Source organism: Chiloscyllium plagiosum, unplaced genomic scaffold (assembly GCF_037043375.1).
Source record: "Chiloscyllium plagiosum isolate Xiang-an unplaced genomic scaffold, Cpla_swu_hap1 HiC_scaffold_40, whole genome shotgun sequence".
NCBI lineage: Eukaryota > Metazoa > Chordata > Chondrichthyes > Orectolobiformes > Hemiscylliidae > Chiloscyllium > Chiloscyllium plagiosum.
Window position 1 is genome coordinate 41,680,583 of NW_028270178.1, and position 20,818 is coordinate 41,701,400.

Consider the following 20,818-nt stretch of genomic DNA (forward strand, 5'->3'; position numbering starts at 1 on the left):
CACTTGAAATACTGACATTTTTTTTCTCCCAATATTGGTTTAAGAAATCATAAGTTCATTCATCCAAGTTAATTTTGTAATCTTTCACAAAGAAACAAGTGAGAACAACATATAGCTGAGCACAAAACAAAATACTGCAGCTGAGTGTTATCTGGGAACACTCTAAAGGTGAGCCACTGATACTGCACAAGTTTGTCAGCACAATTTCAATTACTGACAATAATTTAGTAATGTCTTAGCCTTCACACAGTTAAGGTAAATGTGAGATATCTGAATTTCATGAATTGGTTCCCATTGCACTGTGATCAACAAAACTTATTCTTGGTTTAATCTACTCAAAGAAGCTGGACATCAGAGACGAAAACTTTCATGCTGGAAAAGCACAGCAGGTCAGGCAACATCCGAGAAGCAGGAGACTTGATGTTTCAGGCATAAGCCCTTCATCAGGAATCACAGGCTACAGAAAAATAACTGGCATAGACTTATGCCAATACATATGTAGAAGGGTCAGAGTATGTTACTATCAGATTAGAGACTAATTTCAGAATTGGTACCATTCAGTGCAACATTTCAGTATGATATTTACATATGTACCTAAAGGAGAAGTTGTCTAAAATTACAAGCTCTAGAATGATTATAGAATTAAACCTGGAAATAAAGCTGGTGAACAAGAATGGCAAAGTGAAGTCCCATCAGTATCGCCTTGGACAGTTTCAAGTAAGAATTTGACAACAGGGTTGCCACTTTGGTGTAACCTGCAGTCTGGCCAAATTGCAGCAAAAATCTGTTCAATTTTATCTGCAAACTATTGAATGCAAAATCGTCATTGCACAATAATGAGGCAGCATTTTCGGATGTCATTTTTAACATTATTTTTAACGTTACTCACAATTAAGAGTGATCACTTGGTGCTGTCTGCACAACACAGTACAAAAAGGAATTAACAAAAAAAATTTCTAACCCCAATTCAGAGTCACTAATTCATTGATATTGCATGGGTCCAGCATTTATAAGTAATCAATTTTTAAAAATAAATACAGATACATTTACTAACTATATTGGAGTACAGTCAAGTTTCTTACTGAACAGTGACAGGATTGGACAGAGTCCGCATGGATTTAAGTACTTAGCAAATCTACTGAAAGAATCTACAGAATATTAAAGTAAGAAATTGCAGGACATTTAGAAAAGCTTATCATTAAACATGGTAGACTGGGTTTTGTGAAAGAGAAATTATATTTGACAAATTTGCGACAGTTCATTGAGGAGATAACAAGCAGAGCTGATAAAGGGCAATCCAATGATGTTCTGTATTTGGATTTTAAAAATGCAAATGATAAGGTGCTACATAAAAGTTAATTGCACAATTTAGGAGCTCATGGTATCAGGGTAATGTATTAGCATGGACTGAGGATTGGTTAACCACACTGGCTGTTGTTGAGTCCTCACTTGAAGTACTGTATACAATGTTAGCTCCCATATTTAATAAAGGATAAACCAACATCAGAGACCATTCAAAATAAGGTTCACTTAGCTGCTTTGAGGACAAAAGGGTTCACCTATCAAGAATAGATATGCAGGGGTGATCTTATGGAAACAAGATTCTGATGAGTTTGACAGGGTGGATGTTGACTAGATCTTCTAGCACCAGTGAAGTCTCAAACCAGGGGACATTACATAAGGGAACATTCATTTTAGAAAAAGTACAGAATTTTTTCTCTCAGTGAATGGCTAGAATTTTCTCGCCCAAACTTTTGTGAAAATTAAATGTGGGAGGGGAATGGTTGGGTTCCTCTTTGGAGGGTTGTTCTGGCTTGTTGGGCTGAAGGGCCTGTTTGTTTCCACACAGTAGGGAATCTATGATTCAATCACAAATTATTTTAAAAGAGGGCAGATAGATTTTTGAAATATTGAGCAGTTGAGGGCTATGTAGATCAAGCATAAAAGAGGTGTTGAGGTCTGGGTTGGCCAAGCCATGATCTGATAGAATGGGGGAACAAGCTGAAGGGAATGAATGCCCTACTCCTGCACCGATTCCTTGAGGGTCCATTTCATGTTTTTTTTGTTTCCAAAGAAGAGCGTGATACAATGTGCTAAAGATCTCAGATGTGAAAATGGGGTGTTTATGTACTGATTCAGAAGGCATTGATTCATCAATCACAGCTATACAGTCATGAGTAGGAAGGCAATTCCCTCCATGAATAAAGGAAATCTACTGCAGAGCTCACACAAAGGGAATTCTTACCCTCAGTAAACTTTCCCATCACATTACCCAACATATCAGCTAAAGCAGGACACACTGCGCATGCTCTAGCCAACAAAGGAACCCCAGGTGATTGATGTCAGCACCGGACCAATGAAAGGACGGTGGGCGGAGCTGGATGACCTAGCGGGATGTTGGTCCTCCAACCAATCAAAGTGAATGAAGGGCGGAGCTAAACTAAACCATGTGATCCCCCCTCGCGCGCGGCGCAGAGTCGCTGTAATGAATGCTCGGGAAGTTATGGAGAGAAAGGATACGGTAAGGAAAGAAATAAACGGGGAACTGGAGAAAAACTGTGTTGCTATGAGCGGAGAGGTTTTACAAACAAATTGTGCACGTCGGAAAACACAAATTTGAACGTCCCAGTCCCTTGTTTGCAGTAAATGGGGAATGGCCTCAGCGCGGCTGCAGGCCTGAGTGAGCGCCGCCATCTTTATTCGGGACAACGATTCACTGGACACGTGCGGAACCGCCATCTTTGTAGGGGGCAAGGTGCAGCCAGGCGCATGTGCAGACTTTCTCCAGTTTAGAGTCATTGGGGTCATAGCAGCCAATACTGCTCTGATTCACCTCTGGGCTCCCTCATCACCACTTTGTCAATATCTAGCTTCCTCAGTCTCGAACCATGGGTGTATTTTTGGTCTGTTTACGACTGTATTGTTACTTTTATAGACCCTTTGTAAAGGAGTTTTTCACTGCGGCCCAGCCTCTGACCATGTGCTGCTCTATTATCAGATTATTTTCTAAAATATTTTTGACAGTCAAGAATTCTTTTTTCCAATAAGCAAGTGTATTTTCCTTCCATTTCTGACTATCAAATTCTGCACCATTTTCATTCCCTGTAATGCATTTTGCATTCCCTGAAACATCAACTGTGTTTCTCCTTCCACAGATACCAGTGATTAATGCCAAAGCCCTGATGCCTGTGGAGAGGATGATGTTTGACTTTCTTGTACAGCTGCAGTTTGTGTGGTGCAGGTGCTCTCACAGTGTGGTTGAGTAAGTGGCATTATAGGTTATTTTCAAATCATCACTGTTGCTGAATGAATAATGTCCAAATCAACAACAGTTCGTATTTTTATTATCATGCTTATAATTTCACAAAAATACTATTGAGAACTTTAGACATAAGGCCAGAGATGGAGATATTAGGTCAGGTGACCAAAAGCATTGCCAAAAAGCAGGTTTTGAGGGATGTCTTAAAGATGGAAAGCAGACCTGTGAGGTTTTGGCTGCGAATTTCAGATCATGCTGCTTCAGCAAATGTAGAAATAGCCACACAGGTGAAGTAATGAATTAACAAATGGTTGGGAGTCTCGAAGTAAATGGGTTGTCAAGGTCTCAAAGTGTGTGTGGTGCAGGGAGCTAGGGATTATCACATTCTGGATCAGTGGTGCTGGAAGAGCACAGCAATTCAGGCAGCATCCGAGGAGCTTCGAAATCGACGTTTCGGGCAAAAGCCCTTCATCAGGAATAAAAGCAGAGAGCCTGAAGCGTGGAGAGATAAGCTAGAGGAGGGTGGGGGTGGGGATAGAGTAGCATAGAGTACAATAGGTCAGTGGGGGATGAGATGAAGGTGATAGGTCAGGGAGGAGAGGGTGGAGTGGGTAGGTGGAAAAGGAGCTGGGCAGGTCGGACAAGTAAGCAAATGTGGCTGTAGTAGCGGGTTTGTTTCAGGACGTGGTTGAAGAGCTTCAGGGCAGAGGAAATGACCTGGGAGTTGCAGTGGGAGAGAGACTCCCTGAGATTCTTGTAGAGAGAGGAAGAAAACTTCTTCAAGGCAGGCATCCTTGTAGAGGATTCGCAGTAGGGATAATACCTTCGGGATTATCACAGCCAGGAATTAAATCAAGTGTGAGAATTTTAAATTGAGGGATATTGGCCAGGTGCTGGCAGGTGAGACTAGATTGTGTTGGGGTATCTGGTCGGCATGGATGGGTTGAACCGAAGGGTCTGTTTACTTGCTGTACATCTCTATGGCTGTATGCTGTTGATTCTAATTAGGAGCCTTTTGATGAATCAACAAGCAGCGATTAAGACTTTCTTGAGATTACAGGGAGGTTGAATGTGGGAAGCTGGCCCTGAGTGTGTTTGGAAAACGAAGTCTGGAGATAACACACGATGGATGAGAGTTTCAGTATATGAGCTGAGAGGAGGGTGGAATCAGCTCGAATTAGTGGTCTTGGAGTGGGACTGAGCTGTCACTCTCACCTCACCTCTGGGATTCAGCTGGTTGCCAGATTGTGAATCAGGGCGGTACCACAATCGGGACCCGAGTTGCCATGGTGGAGCCTAAAATGAGTGTCGCTCAGCTGGCTGTTGCTGAGCAGCTGCTGCTTGGTAGCCCTGTAGATCACATTTTCCATCACTTTACTGCTGATTGAGTGTGGACTGACAGAGGGAAATTGCCTGGGTTGGATTGCCCTGTGTTGTTGTGTTGAACATCCCTGGGCAACCAGCCAGTGCTGGACCGGTACATGGCTTGGTGGGTGGCAAGTTCTGGAGCACAAGCCATCAGTATTATTGCCAGAATGTTGGCAGGGCCCGTAGCCTTTGCACGACTTTACCATTTCTTGATGTTATTCAAACAGAATCGATCTGGCTTAAAACTCACATCTGTGATGTTAGAGACCACTGGAGAAGGCTGAGATGGATCATCCCACTTTGCACTTCTGGCTGAAGATTGCTGCAAATGCTGTCATCTTATCTGGTGCATGGGTGTGTGAGGCCCCTCCATCAGTAAGGGTGGGCATTTCTGTGATGCTTCCTCCAGTGAGTTGTTTAATTGTCCATCACCGTTCACAACTGGGTGTGGCAGAACTGCAGAGTTCCGATCTGATCCATTGGATGTAGGATCACTTAGCTCTGTTGCTTGCTGCTGATGCTGTTTGATATGCAAGTAGTTCCGTTTGATAGCTTCACCAGGTTGGCACTTCAGTTTTAAGTCTGCCTGGTGCTGCTCATGGCATGCCCTCTTTTCCTGTCCATTGTGATGGGTGAGACCGGGATTTACAAACCCATGAGATTACAGATTGTGCTGGAGTACAGTTCTACTGCTGTTGATGTCCCACAGTGCCTCAGAGATATCCAGTTTGAGATCCTACATCTGTTCAAAGTCTGTCCCCATTAGAACGGTGATAGTGTCACTCAACACAATGGAGGTTTTTCTCAACTTTAAGCCAAGACTTTGTCTCCAAAGGAAATGTGTGATGGTCGCTCTTACTGATACTGTCATGGACAGATGTATCTGCAGTTGGTCAATTCATAACAATGAGATCAAGTATGTTTTTCCCTCTTGTTGGTTCCCTCACCACCCGCTGCAGACTCAGTTGAGCAGCTATGTCCTTTAGGACCTGGCCAGCTCAGTCAGTAATTCTGTTGCAGAACTAGTCTCGATTGTGGACCTTGAAATCCTGTACCCAAGAGTACGTTTGACACCATTTTATTGCCTGAGTGCTTCCTCCAAATGTTGTTCAACATGAAGGAGAACTGATCCATCAGCCAGTACAGTATATGGTAATCAGCAGGAGCCATGAGACATCCTGGTCTCCGGAGTCAATGCTGTGTACTCCTAGGGCAAATCCTCCCTGTCTGTACACCACTGTGCCACCACCTCTGCCTGGTCTGTCCTGCCGGTGGGACAGGACATATCCAGAGATTTCAGGAGAAAGGGAACACTGCAGATGCTGGAGATCAGAGTCAAGAGTCTGGTGCTGGAAAAGCACAGCAGGTCAGGCTGATGAAGGGCTTAGGCTCGAAACGTCGATTCTCCTGCTCCTCTGATGCTGCCTGACCTGTTGTGCTTTTCCAGCACCACACTCTCGACATCTAGATATGGTGATGGTGGTGTCTGGTCATTGTCTGTAAGGGATGATTCCGTGAGTATGACTATGTCAGGCTGTTCCTTGACTAGTCTGTGAGACAGCTGTCCACATTTTGGCACCAAAAACCATATGTTAGTGAGGAGGACGTTGCACCATCTAGAGGGCTGATTCTGTGGTTGTAATTTCTGGTGCCTTCTTAGATGCCACATGGTCCATCCAGTTTCATTCCTGTGTTGAGACTTTGCAGTGAGTAGTACAGTGAGTAGCTGGCTGGGCTGCTGTCAGGTTGGCAGGATTTTTTTCGCCATTGACAATGGTTTCATGGAGATCAGGAGATTCCTAATACGTTGTTTTTTCTCTTGAATTCAGATTCCACCATCTGCCAAGATGGGATTCGAACCAGGACTTCAGTCATTTGTTTTAATATTCTGGATAAAAGCTGAATACATCAGGTTTGTTCACTCATTTTAAATATCACTAACCCTGGTTTTGTTTCTTTGTGAAACACTGTCCATCATCCTGTCTCCTCCATCCTCCCCTCCAACAATGAGTGAGGAGCACATGGAGTTTCTCTGTCACTGAGACTGAGATAATCCGATCTGCTGTTTCTCTCCCTCCCACTAGCCCACTGAGCCAAACTGCCTCAGGTGATGTTCCTGGTTTTTGTCCTAAACCTACATCTTTCTCCATCTCTTGTCAAGCCTTATCAGAGCTTAACTTGACCCTTTACTCTAATCTCACTAAACTCACTTTCCAACACTCTTTCCTCCGCTGCCGCCTCATCACCCTCCCTCGCCAATTCATAGATATTGTTCCTTGTTCTGTCTGTTGGTCTTTTCTGGTTATGTCCTTCTCTCCCATTCTGTGAAAAACTAATATTTGACCTCACTGTTGTTGGAAAATCCTGCTTCATCTCCACTCTCCATTTCCTTGCATTTGGTGTCCCTCAACGATCTATCCTTGGTCTCTCCTCTATCTCACGTACATAGTGCCAGGAGGTGATATCGTCCAAAAACACTGTGTTAGGTTTGACATGTACACTGACGATGCCCAGCTCTCCCTCCCCATCATCCCTCTCCATTACTCTACTGTTACTCAGTTATCAAACTGCTTATCACATTCCCACTACTCGATTAGCTGCAGTTTCCTCCAATGAAACATTGTCACGGTTAAACCCATTGCCTTACCTTTACCTTTCTGCTGAGCCCCTCCCTCTCACTGGGAACTCTCTGAGACAGAACTACATTCTTCACAATATTGCTGTTATATCTGACCCCAAGATGACCTTCTGATCAGACATCCACACAATTACAACACCAGGAATTCCAGTCTCTTAAACGTTGCTTTTCTCCACCTCACCCCAGCTCCATTGCCACTGAAACCCGTTACCCGTGTCTGTGTCGCCTTAACCTTGAATCCAAAACAGAACCCTTGATTCCGTGACTCAGAATCTGGTTTCAGACTCCCCTCTCAGTATTTACCCTCAGACACATCCTCTCTGTATTTATCCTGTCAAACCCCTAAAGAATCCCATCTGTCCCAATGAGATCACCTCTCTTTCTCCAAAATCCAGTGAGTAGAATCCCAACCTTTTCAGCCTTTATTTAAAAGATAATGCCTCCAAACCAGGGATCATCTCATTGAATCTTCCCTGAAATGCCTCCAATAAAGTGACATATTTCCTTATCTAAAGGGACCAAAACTGTTCTCATTACTGCAGATATGGTGGTCTCACCAGCACTTCCACACGTTACTCTCAGGTATATATTCCAAACTCTAATACTAAAAACCTTTGAAACAAAACATTCCATTCCCCTTCCTGATTCCCTGTTGTAACTGTGTGGTAGCTTTCTGTGTTTCCTGAACAATTACCCCTGGTCCCTTTGTTGTGCAGCTTTCTACAGTTTTCACCATTTAAATAGTACTTTGTTCTTTTATTATCTCCTCCAAACTGAGCAACTTCCCATTTTCCAAGTTACGCCCTATCTGGCAACTTGTTGCCCCCTTCTCCTGTGCATCTCTCTCTTTTCATAATCCTCCTAGACATTTTTACAGTTATGCCTTTTCTAGGAGATATCCCCCCTTCCCATTCTTCCAAACATTTACTGGGAGCACTGGGCAGTGGGAAGCAGACAGAGTTGCTATCTTTTTAGGGATACGCTTTGGAGTGATTGAGAGGATCTTCCTACCCATTGGTCAGGATGGAGACAACTTGCCCATCGTTAGGCATTAGCCTTTCACACCCATGTCTTATTGATGAGGCAGAGCGGAAGCACGGAATGAAAGAAAAGAAAGTAATTCTTGTTCCCCATATCTCACTGACGCTTGGATCATTTTCTCCAATGTGTCAAAGAACTGCTGTGTTCAGTCACATGAGATCTCAAGTTGGAATCTCCTAGAAACCCACAGATTTCCCCCTTAGTTGGCTGCTGATGTCATCAAGGGTAATATGTACAATCATCCTGGGCCACAAGGAGGGAATGGTGTGGGTTTCTAACTTGAACTGGTAGTGACAGATTTTATAAACTTGTATTACAGGATATTACAGGTGGACATTCAGATGGTAATCTTAGTAAATATTCTGCTAAACTCTGATTGAATTACTCAGTATATCAGGATCTGGATATTTGCATTGTGTTCCAGATAAATCCCATTTGCTGCTTAAAAATTCTCCTTTGAATCATCGCATTCTCGCAAAAGGTCTCCCCAAACCTTCAATGTGTCATGTAATCCTTTTATGATGACATGATGAGTATAAGGTTTATTATTCGAATGTGTAATTTTTGTATAAGGATGTCTCAGAGAGGGAGCTGAATATTCTTAAAGGGGAGAATAACCATTTTGAGGGGAGGATGTTGTTTATTGGTATCAATGACATAGGAATAGAAGAGTTCACATTATTGGATCATTGGAATCTCTTGTGGGGTAGAATTGACCTCCATCAGAAGGATGGATTGTACCTGCACTGGAAGGGAACAGTTGCTCGTGCTATTCAGGAGGCATTAAACCAGTGAAGGAATGTGGGTAAACCCAGAGAGAGAGTGAGGAAGAGCTAAGTCTGAGGCTGGTACAGTTCAGACGTCAAACAGTCAAGGAAGACAAGGGCAAGGCACAGAATGAGCAGTTACACTGCATTTATTTCAATGCGGGAGGCCCGATAGGTCGGGCAGAGGAGCTCAGGGTATGGTTTTGAACATGGCACTGGGATATTATAGCAATTACAGAGGCATGACTCGGGGATGGATAGGACCAGCAGCTTAATGTTCCAGTGTATAGATGCTACAGCAAAGATAGAAAGGGGGCAACAGAGCAAGGGGAGAGATATTTTTGATTAGGGATAACATTACAGCTGGGATTCAAGAGAGTATTCCTGGGAGTACATCCAGACAGGTGATACAGGTGGGACACTGAAATAAGAAAGGGATGATCTCCTTATTGGGATGGTACTATTGACCCCCCTTCCCCAATAGTCAGCAGGGAGTTGAGAAGCAAATTTACGAAGAGATCACTTCTCTGTAAGAATAGTATGGTTATGTACAAGACTTGACCTTCTTTGTTATTCATTCACAGGATGAGGGTGTCACTGGCTAGGCCCAAAGGGCAGTAAAGAGTCAGCCACATTGCTGTGGGTCTGGAGTCACATGTCGGCCAAACCAGGTAAGGATGGCAGATTCCTTCCCTGAAGGATATTAGCGAATCTGATGAGATTTTTTTTCGCAATAATCAACAATGGATTCATGGTCTTTCATAGATTCTTACTTCCAAATTTTTATTGAATTCATATTCCACTCTCTGCCGTGAAGGGATCCAAACCCTGGGCCCCAGAATGTTATCTGGGTGTCTGGATTATCCATCTAGTGATAATCTCACTAGGCCATTTGGCAGGGTGAGTGACTGAGGTATCCGTGGGGCAGCACATCAGCACCAAAGATCCCATGGTCTCTGCGGAAGATAGAAAGGGCTGGGGAGGGAGATATATCCCTGGTGATGGGGTCTGACTGTAGGTAGCGGACATAGCAAAGGTTAATGGAGATTAGTGGGTGGCAGGTGAGGACTGGGGGGTTATATTCTTATTGTGGTTGGAGGGGTGGGGGGAAGGCGGAGGTACAGGAAGTGGAGGATATGCATTGGAGCGCATTGTTGATCAAGTGGGAGGGAAATCCGGTCCTTGAAAGAGGAAACCTTTCTGGGATGTCCTGGAGTGGAATTGCGTCTGCTGGGAGCAGATGTGGCAGAGGCGGAGGGATTGGGAGTACAGGATCACGTTTTTACAGTAATATACTCGAGGGTAATCAGGAGAGCAAAAAGGGGACTTGAAATATCTCTAGGAAATAGTTTAAGGAGAATCCAAAGAGATTCTACAAATACATTAAGGATAAAATAATAACCGGACAGAGAATAGATCAACAAGGCCATCTATGGAATAACAGGAAGTGGGAGAAATACTATGCTATTCTATTCTAGAGAGTTTGGAGAAATAAATAGTGATAACTTGAAAAGTGTCTATATTACAGAGGAGGAAGTACTGGATGTCTTAAACAGTAACAAGGTGGATAAATCCCTGGGACCTGATCAGGTGTATCCCAGAAATTTGTGGAAAGCTAGGAAGGTGATGGCAGTGCCCCTCCCTGAGGTATTTATTTCATTGTTTGTGACAGGTGAGGTGCTGGAAGATGGGTGGCCATTATTTAAAAAAGGTGGTAAGGAAAGGCCAGGGAACAAGAGAACAGTCCACCTAACGTCAGTGGTAGGTAAGTTGTTGGAAGGGATTCTGAGGGACAGGATTTTCATGTATTTGGAAAGACGAGGATTGATTAGGGATAGCTAACATGGCTTTGTGTGTGGAAAATTCTATCTCTCTAACTTGATTGAGTGTTTTTGAAGATGTGACAAAGATGGTTGATGAAGGCAGACTGTGGACGTTGTCTATATGGACACTGAACGATGTTCCACAAAGCAGACTGGTTAGCAAGGTTAGATAACATGAAATGGCGGGAGAACTAGCCATTTGGATACAAAACTGGCTTGAAGGTAGGAGGCAGAGGGTGGTGATGGAGGGTTGCTTTGCGGACTGGAGGCCTGTGAGCAGCATTGTCCTGCAGAATGGATATTGGGTCCTGAAATAAATGACTTGGATGAGAATATGAGATATGGTCAGTGGGTTTACAGAAGACACCAAAATTGGAGGTGTAGTGGACAATGAAGAAGGTTAGTTCAGAATGCAACAGTATCTTGACCAGATGGGCCATTGGAGCGAGGAATGGCAGACTGGGTTCAATTTAGACAAATGTAAGCTGTTGGAGTTTGGAAAGGCAAATCAGGGCAGGACTTGTACACTTAATGGTAAAGTCCTTGGGAATGTTGCTGGACATAGAGACCATGGAGTGCAGGTTCATTGTTCCTTGAAAGTAGAGTCGCAAGTAGGAAGACTAGTGAAGGTGGGGTTTGGTATGCTTATATTTATTGGTCAATGCACTGAGTACAGAAGCTGGGACGTCAAATTGTGGTTGGACAGGACATTGATTAAGCCATTTCAGGAATTATGTTTTAAGTTCGAAATTCCCTGGTCTTGAAAGGATGTTGTGAATCTTGAAAGAGTTCAGACAAGATTAACAAAGACTTTGTTAAGGTTGGAGGATTTGGGCAACAGGGAGAGGCTGAATAGGCCAGGGTTAATTTCCCTGGAGAGTCAAAGACTGAGAGGTGACTTCATGGAGATTTATAAAATCATGAAGGGCATGAATAAGGTGAGCAGCCGGTGTCTTTCTCCCCCAGGTTAGGTGGGTTTAAGATAAGATCACATGGGCTTACGTTGAGAGGGCAAAGATTAAAAACGGATCTAAGGGGTAAAGTTTTCAAGCTGTGTGTGGTGTATGTGTGGAATGAGCTGCCAGATGAAGTAGTGGAGGCTGATACAATTACAACATTTGAAAAACATCCGATTGGGTACATGAATAGGAAGAGTTTCCAATGATACGGACCTATAGCTGGCAAATGGGGCTCCATTTGTTGAGGATTCCTAGTTGGCATGGACAAATTTTTTGTTCAATGTGTGCAGGAGAGTTTCCTGACACAATATGTAGACAGGCCAACAAGAGGTGAGGCCATACTGGATTTGGTTCTGGGTAACGAACCAGGCCAGGTGTTAGAATTAGAGGTAGGTGAGCACTTTGGGGATAGTGACCATAATTCGGTGATTTTTACTCTCGTGATGGAGAGGGATAAGTGTGTACTACAGGGCAAGAGTTATAGCTGGGGTCAGGGAAATTATGATGCGGTGAGGCATGACTTAGGATGTGTGGCTTGGAAAAGTAGACTCCAAGGCAAGGGTGTAAATGATATGTGGAGCTTGTTCAAGGAGCAACTATTGAGTGTCCTTGATAATTATGTACCTGTCAGGCAGGGAGGAAAGGGTCGTGCAAGGGAGCCGTGGTTTAATAAGGAATTGAAATCCCTTGTTAAATGGAAGAGGGCGGCCTATCTCAAGATGAGACGTGAAGGTTCAATTGGGGCGATTGAGAGTTATAGGGTAGCCAGGAAGGACCTGAAGAGAGAGCTAAGAGCAGCAAGGAGGGGACATGAAAGGTCCTTAGTCGGTAGGATTAGGGAAAACCCTAAGGCTTTCTATAGGTATGTTAGGAATAAAAGAATGACTAGGGTAGGAATAGGTCCAGTCAAGGATAGTAGTGGAAAGTTGCGTGTGGAGGCGGAAGAGATTGGGGAGACACTGAATGAATACTTTTCTTCAGTATTTACTCAGGAACAGGGCATTGTCGTCGATGTGAATAAGTAGAATGGATGGCTTTGAGGTATGTAGAGAAGAGGTGTTGGAAATCCTGGAAAAGGTGAAAATAGATAAGTCCCCTGGGCCTGATGGCATTTATCCTAGGATTCTATGGGAGGCAAGGGAGGAGATTGCAGAGCCATTGACCTTGATTTTTATGTCCTCTTTGTCTACAGGAGTAGTGCCAGAAGACTGGAGGATAGCAAATGTGGTTCCCTTGTTCAAAAAGGGGAGTAGGGATAACCCTAGTAACTATAGGCCGGTGAGTCTCACTTCTGTTGTGGGCAAAGTCTTAGAGAGAATTGTAAGGGATAGGATTTATGCACATCTGGATAGGAATAATGTGATCAAGGATAGTCAGCATGGTTTTGTGAAGGGCAGGTCGTGCCTCACAAACCTTATTGAATTCTTTGAAAAGGTGACGAAGGAGGTTAATGAGGGGAAAGCGGTAGATGTGGTATATATGGATTTTAGTCAGGCGTTTGATAAGGTTCCCCATGGTAGGCTACTGCAGAAAATACGGAGATATGGCATTGAGGGTGAGTTGGAGGTTTGGATTAGGAATTGGCTGGATGGAAGAAGACAGAGGGTAGTAGTTGATGGCTAAGTTTCTTCATGGAGTGCCGTCACTAGCGGTGTTCCGCAAGGATCTGTTTTGGGACCATTGCTGTTTGTCATTTTTATAAATGACCTGGAAGAGGGGTTAGAAGGTTGGGTGAGCAAGTTTGCGGATGATACGAAAGTCGGAGGAGTTGTTGACAGTGAGGAAGGATGTGGCAGGTTACAGCAGGATATAGAGAAGCTGCAGAGCTGGGCAGAAAGGTGGCAAATGGAATTCAATGTAGCTAAGTGTGAGGTGATTCACTTTGGGAAGAATAACAAAAAGATGGGGTACTGGGCTAATGGCCGGATACTTGGTAGTGTGGATGAGCAGAGGGATCTTGGTGTCCATGTACACAGATCTCTGAAAGTTGCCACCCAGGTAAATAGTGCGGTGAGGAAGGCATATGGCGTACTGGCTTTTATTGGTAGAGGAATTGAGTTCCGGAGTACTGAGGTCATGATGCAGTTGTATAAGACTCTGGTGCGGCCGCATCTGGAATATTGTGTGCAGTTTTGGTCGCCATACTATAGGAAGGATGTGGAGGCACTGGAACGGGTGCAGAGGAGGTTTACCAGGATGTTGCCTGGTATGGAAGGAAGATCGTATGAGGAAAGACTGAGACACTTGGGGCTGTTTTCATTAGAGAAAAGAAGGTTTAGGGGTGACTTGATTGAGGTGTACAGATGATTAGGGGGTTAGATAGGGTTGACAGTGTGAACCTTTTCCCGCGTATGGAGTCGGGTATTACAAGGGGGCATAGCTTTAAATTAAGGGGGGGGTAGATATAGGACTGAAGTTAGGGGTAGGTTCTTCACTCAGCGAGTCGTAAGTTCATAGAATGCCCTGCCAGTAGCAGTGGTGGACTCTCCCTCTTTAAGGGCATTTAAGCGGGCATTGGATAGGTATATGGAGGATAGTGGGTTAGTATAGGTTAGGTGGGCTTGGATCGGTGCAACATCGAGGGCCAAAGGGCCTGTACTGCGCTGTGTTCTATGTTCTAAATTGGACCAAAGGTCTATTTCTGTGCTGTACATCTCTATGACACTAATAAATGAAAATAAGATGTGTTCCTCTTTTGTGGAGAGCTAGCAGAAGCACAGATAATTGTCCTTGGAGCCGAGAAGGTTAAGCAGTGATTTTAACCAGGTGCAAATTTGTTTCTAGGATATCTAATCTGCAGAGACAGGGGAATTGTTAACAATGTCACAATTTTAATAACTATTTTCAGGTAATTGGCAAATAATGTGAATATGTGAATGTTATTTTATTCAGTAAGTTCTGAGTATCTGGAACAGTCTTAATTGCAGCTGGACACAGACTCAGCAGTTATTCATAAACAGACTTGGAATTTTACTTTTTAAGGGAAGATTTGGGGGGTTATGGGCAAATGGGAAGGGAATTGGGACAGATTTGTAGAATATCCAGAGGGAGAGAGTACAGCCCCAATGGGCTGAATAGCCCCAGACCCTGTGCTCTGTGATACTGCCCCATTGAGTGTGAATGTTGAAGCTCATCCCAGGGCAGAGAGAGGGAGGATCCCACCACTCACCTCACAATGGGCCCCGATGATTGATGTCAGCTAGGGCCAATAGGAGGCAGAGGGCAGTACTGGAGGACCAGGCCGTACCAGTTTGTCTTCCAACCAATCGGAGTGAATGAGGGCAACCTCAAGGCTGGAACTAAAGAAAGGCACATGTAGCAGAGATTTGAGAAACTGGAGGACATGAGATAGGGAGCGTTCTGTGGCTGGTGAGGAATTATATAAATAAGGAAGAGTTGTGAGGCTGGATGAGGTGACAGTGATCAGGAGAGTTGAGGATGGAGGAATTTAGAGTTAGTAAGGATTAGAGTCATAATGTTATACAGCAAGGAAACAGGCCCTGTGGTCCAACCAGTCCATGCCAACCATAATTCCAAACTGAACTAATTGTACCTGCCTCCGCTTGGTCCACATCCATCCAAATATTTCCTATTTATGTACTGATCTGAATGTATTTTAAATATTGTAATTGTATTCACAACTATCACTTCCTCTGGAAATTCATTCCACACGTATATATATTTTTTAAAACCCTAATGTCTTTTCTCAAACCTTTCTCATTTCTTCTCAAAATGAATGCACCCGAGTTTTGAATCCCCCTCTCCCCCGGCTATTCACCTTATCTACGCTCTTTCTGATTTTATAAACCTCTAATAAGGTCACCCCTCAACCTCGTGCACTGCAGTGGAAAAAATTCCCAGCCTATCCAGCCTCTCCTTAGAATACAATCCCTCCATTCATGGCAACATGCTGGTAAATCTCTTCTGAACCTGCTCCGATTTAATAATATCCTTCCTATAAAAGCACAACCAGAACTGGACAGAGTATTCCAGAAGAGGCCTCTCCAACATCCTGTACGTTCTCAACATAACGTCCCAACTCCTGTACTCAAAGGTCTGAACAATGAAGGTAAGTGTGCTAAGCACCTTAACCACCCTGTCTACATGTAACACAAACGTCCAAGACGTGAAGCCCTCTGTCTCTTCGTTCCCATATCACTACTCAAGGTCCTACTTTTATTGAGTGTCAGTCCTACCCTGGTTTGTTTTATCAAGATGTAATATTTAGCATTTATTCCAATCCAAAAAATTTTCAAGTATAAAGGCAGTAGGAGTATAATTAAGAGGGAAATCAGGAGGCAAAAAGGGGACGTGAGATAGCTTTGGCGAATAGGGTTAAGGATAATCCAAAGGGCTTTTATAAATACATTTAAGAACAAAAGGCTAACTAGGAGAAAATAGAGATCAGCAAGGCAGTCTTTGTGTGGGGCTTCAGGCGATGGGCGAGATAGGGAAGCAAGTACTTTGCATTAGTGTTTACTGTGAAGAAGTACATGGGAGATATAAAATGTGGGGAAATAAATGGTGACATCTTGAAAAATGTCCATATTACAGAGGAGGAGGAGGAGGTGCTCAATGAGTGGCTAAAGAGCTGGTGCAGTGGAAAAAGGATTCACGTTTTTGCATCATTGTGATCTCCTCTGGAGTAGAGTTGACCTGCATAAGAAGGATGGATTGTACCTGATTTGGAAGGTGTCTAATATCGAGGCAGGGAGATTTGTTAATGCTACTCAGGAGGCATTAAACCAGTGAGGGAGTGAGTGTGATTGCAAATAGATAGTGAGAAAAGAGGTATGTCTGAGGCCGGTACAGTTCTGAGGTCAAATAGTCAAGGCAGGCAAGGGCAAAGCAGAGAATGAGGTCAGACTGAGCAGTTACACTGCATTTATTTCAATGCAAGAGGCCTGACAGGGAAGGCAGATGGGCTTAGGGTATGGTTTTGAACATGGCACTGGGATATCATGGGTATTACAGAAACGTGGCTCAGGGATGGATAGGACTGGCAGCTTAATGTTTCAGAGTATAGATGCTATAGGAAGAATAGAAACAGGGCCAAGAGAGGAGGGAGAGTAGCATTTTTGATTAGGGATAGCATTATGTTTGTGCTTAGGGAGGATATTCATGGGAGTACGCCCAGTGAAGTTATTTGGGTGGAACTGGGAAATAAGAAAGGGATGATCACCTTATTGGGGTTGTCTGCGTGGATTTCATCCGGGTTCTCTGGTTTCCTCCCACAGTCCAAAGATGTGCAGGGTAGATTGGATTATCCAGGCTGAATTGCCCGTAGTGTGTTGGTTGGGTGGCCCTGGAAAATGCAACGTTACAGGGGGAGGTTAGGAGGCTCTGAGCGTCAGTATCGATGTGATGGGCCGAATGGTCTCATTCCACACTGTTGGGATTCTGGGATTCTCTGATAATTCTACTAGTTTTAAAATAGTTACAGAAAATAATAGACCAGATTATCCAATTTCGAAACTTAACTTTTCAAAGGTCAATTTTGATGGCACAAGGCAAAAACTTTCATCTGACCCCTCAAACCTGCTCTGCCATTCAATAAGGTCAGGGTTGATCTTTTCATGGCCTCAGCTCCACATTCCTGCTCTCTCACCATAACCCTTAATTCCTTTCATGTTCCTTAAAGGCAAATAAAGTTGATAGCTCAGCTGCTTCACTCAGCAGGGAATTCCACAGATTCACAACCCTTTAGCTGAAGAAGTTACTCCTGAACTCAGTCCTAAATCTGCTCCACCTTATTTTGACGCTATGTTCTCTAGTTTCACCCACCCCTGGTGAAAATAAACTCCCTGCTTCTATCTTACTTACTCCCTTCATAATTTTGTTTTTTTTTCCCCATCCAACCTCCCATTCTTCTAAATTACAATGAGTATAGAACCAGTTTTCTCAATCTCTCCACATACACCAACCCTCAACTCCAGGCCCAAACTTGTGACCCTCCTCTGCACCCCCTCCAGTGCTAGTACATCTTTGCTGAAGTAAGGAGATCAAACCTGTACACAGTACTCCAGGTGTGGCCTCCCCAGCACTCTGTACAGCTGCAGCATAACCATCCCTCTAGCAAGGAAGCTCAATATTCCGTTCACTGCCTTAATTACCTGCTGCACCTGCAAACCAACTTCCTGTGATTCATGCAGAAGGACACCCAGCTCCCTCTGCACAGCAGCATGCTGCAGGTTTTCACCATTTCATCATCCAGTTTGCTGTTAGTTCGACCAAAATGGATGACCCCACATTTCCCAACATTGTCCTCCATCTGCCAGATCCTTACCCACTCACGTAACCTATCTGTATCCCTGTGCAGACTTACGGTGGCCTCTGCACACATTGCTCTACCTCATCTTTGTATCAAATCTGAACTCTGACACCGTACACTTGGTCCTCAACTCCAAAACATTTGTGTAAATTGTAAACAGTTGTAGTGCCAACACTAATCCAAACACCCGTTTATCCCCATTCTTTACTTTTTGTTGGTTAACCCATCCTGTATCCATGCTAATACATTACCCATAACGCGTGCAGCCTTTATCTTATACAGCAGCCTTTCATTGGGCAACTTGTCGATTACTTTCTGGAAATCCAGATACACCACATCCACCGGGTCCCCCTTGTCCAACGTATTTGTGATGTCCTCAAATAGTTCAAGTAAATGTGTTAAACATGAGCTGCCTTTCATGAATCCATGCTGTGTCTGCTCAATGGGATAGTTTCTGCCCAGATAACTCGCTACTACTTCCTTGACAGGTTCAAGCATTTTCCTCACTACAGAAGTTAAACTAATGGGTGTTTTTTTTTAAATAGTGGCATCACATTTGCAGCTTTCCAATCTGTCAGATACGTCCCAGAGTCCAGCAAATTTTCGCGAATTATCATAAACACATTTGCTATTTTCCCGGCCATCTCTTTTAGCCCCTGGGATGCATTCCATCACGGCCAGGCACCCCTTTTACCTTTAGGCTGTTACTTTTCCCAACACTTTCTTTACTGAGAATGATTGATTCTCTGTCCATATCTGCCATTGCCTCCATAGACCTGTAAAAATGAGACAATGAGAGTACATAGACAGTATGTTCCTGTTAAGGGCAACTCTGGGAGGCGTAGAGAATGTTGCCTGTCGACAGAAAATGAAGGAGGGATATGGCAGGTACAGACAGCTGGGTTTGAGTGGATCCCTGGAGGAGTATAGAGACAGTAGGAGAATACTTGAGGGAAACCAGGAGGGCAAAAAGGGGACAAGCGATGGCTTTGGGAAATAGGTTTAAGGAGAATCCAAAGAGATTCTAGAAATACACTAAGGACAAAGAGTGACCAGGCAGAGAATAGGGACCCTCAAAGATCAACAAGACTGACTATGGAACCGCAGGAGGTTGGAAAGATTCTATATGAATATTACACATTGGGTTTTACTGAAAAACGATATGGAAGCTAGAGAATTTGCACAGATAAATAGTGATAACTTGGCAAGTGTCCATGTTACAGAGGAGGATACTCTGAATGTCTTAAAATGGATAAAGGTAGATAAATCCCTGGGACCTGATCAGATGTATCCCAGAAATTTGTGGGAAGCTAGGGAAGTGATTTTTGGGCCCCTCCCTGAGATATTTGTGTCATCAATAACCACAGGTGAGGTGCTGGAAGATGTGTGCCATTATTTGAGAAAGGTGGTAAGGGAAAGCCAGGGAACTATAGACCGGTGAGCCTGAAGTCAGTGGCAGGCAAGTTGTTGGAAGGGATTCTAAGGGACAGGATTTTCATGTAATTGGAAAGGCAAATAAGTGGGGAGAATCAGCATGGCTTTGTGCATGGACATCGTTAACTTGGACTTCAGGAAGACACAATGTTCCACACAACAACAGACTGGTTAGCAAGTTCAACATCATAGAATACGGGGAGAACTAGCTATTTGGATAAAAAAATTGACTGAAAGGTCATTCATCACAGAGATATACAGCACAGAAACAGACCCTTCGGTCCAACCCATCCATGCCAACCAGATATTCCAGCCCAATCTAGTCCCACCTGCCAGCACCTGGTCCATATCCCTCCAAATCTTTCCTATTCATATACCTATGAATGTTGCAATTGTACTCATCTCCACCACTTCCTCTGGCCACTCATTCCACACACGGACCACCCTCTGTGTGTAAACGTTGCCCCTCAGGTCTCTTTTATATCTTTCCCCTCCACCCTAAACCTATGCCCTCTAGTTCTGGAAGCCCCCACTCCAGTGGGGAGACTTTGTCTATTTATCTTATTTATCCTGTCCATGCCGCTCAAGATTTTATGTACCTCTGTGAGGTCACTCCTCAGCCTCCGACACACCAGGGTAAACAGCCCCAGCCTATTCAACCTCCCCCTATCGTGATTTGTCTCCAGGATATTTAGTTGACAGAGAGGGAAAGTAGAAGGTTTGTCACAATTTTAAGTAACTACATTCATGTAACTGGCAATTAATGCAAGGTAAAAATGAGAAGATTATTTTACTGAGTCAGTTCTGAGCATCTGGAACAGTTTGAACAATAGCTGAATGCAGATTCAACAGTTACTGTCAAAACAAATTTGGAATTCAACTTTTTAAGGAAAGATTTGGAGGGCTATGGACAGATGGGAGGGGAGTTGGGACAGATTTGCAGCATCTGCAGTAGGAGAGAGTACAGCCCAAATGGGCTGAATAGCCCCCAGCCCCTATGCTCTGTGATAATGCCCCATTCACTGTGAATGATGAAGCTCATCCCACCGCAGAGCCATCGAGCCATAGAGATGTACTGCACAGAAACAGACCCTTCGATCAAACTCGTCCATGCTGACCAGATGTCTTAACCTAATCAAGTCCTATTTGCCAGCACTTGGCATATATCCCTCTATACCCTTCCTATTCATCTACCCATTCAGATGTGTTTCAGATGGTGTAATTGTACCAGGCTCCACCACTTGTCCTGACCGAAAAT

General features: G+C 43.9%; 1 long non-coding RNA gene across 6 annotated transcripts in view; it reads left to right on the forward strand.

Annotated features, from left to right (window-relative positions):
* Positions 1–20,818, forward strand: part of LOC148138486 (uncharacterized) — a 55,415-nt gene that overhangs the window by 4,642 nt on the left and 29,955 nt on the right. For 3 of the 6 annotated variants that reach the window (XR_015753929.1, XR_015753927.1, XR_015753928.1), the window contains exons 1-4: positions 2,476–2,521; positions 3,156–3,262; positions 6,457–6,539; positions 9,658–9,744. This is a non-coding gene — a long non-coding RNA (uncharacterized LOC148138486). Of the gene's footprint in view, positions 1–2,475; positions 2,522–3,155; positions 3,263–6,456; positions 6,540–9,657; positions 9,745–15,819; positions 15,857–20,818 lie in introns of those variants that run through there. The other 3 variants (XR_015753931.1, XR_015753930.1, XR_015753926.1) reach the window with 3 other exon arrangements.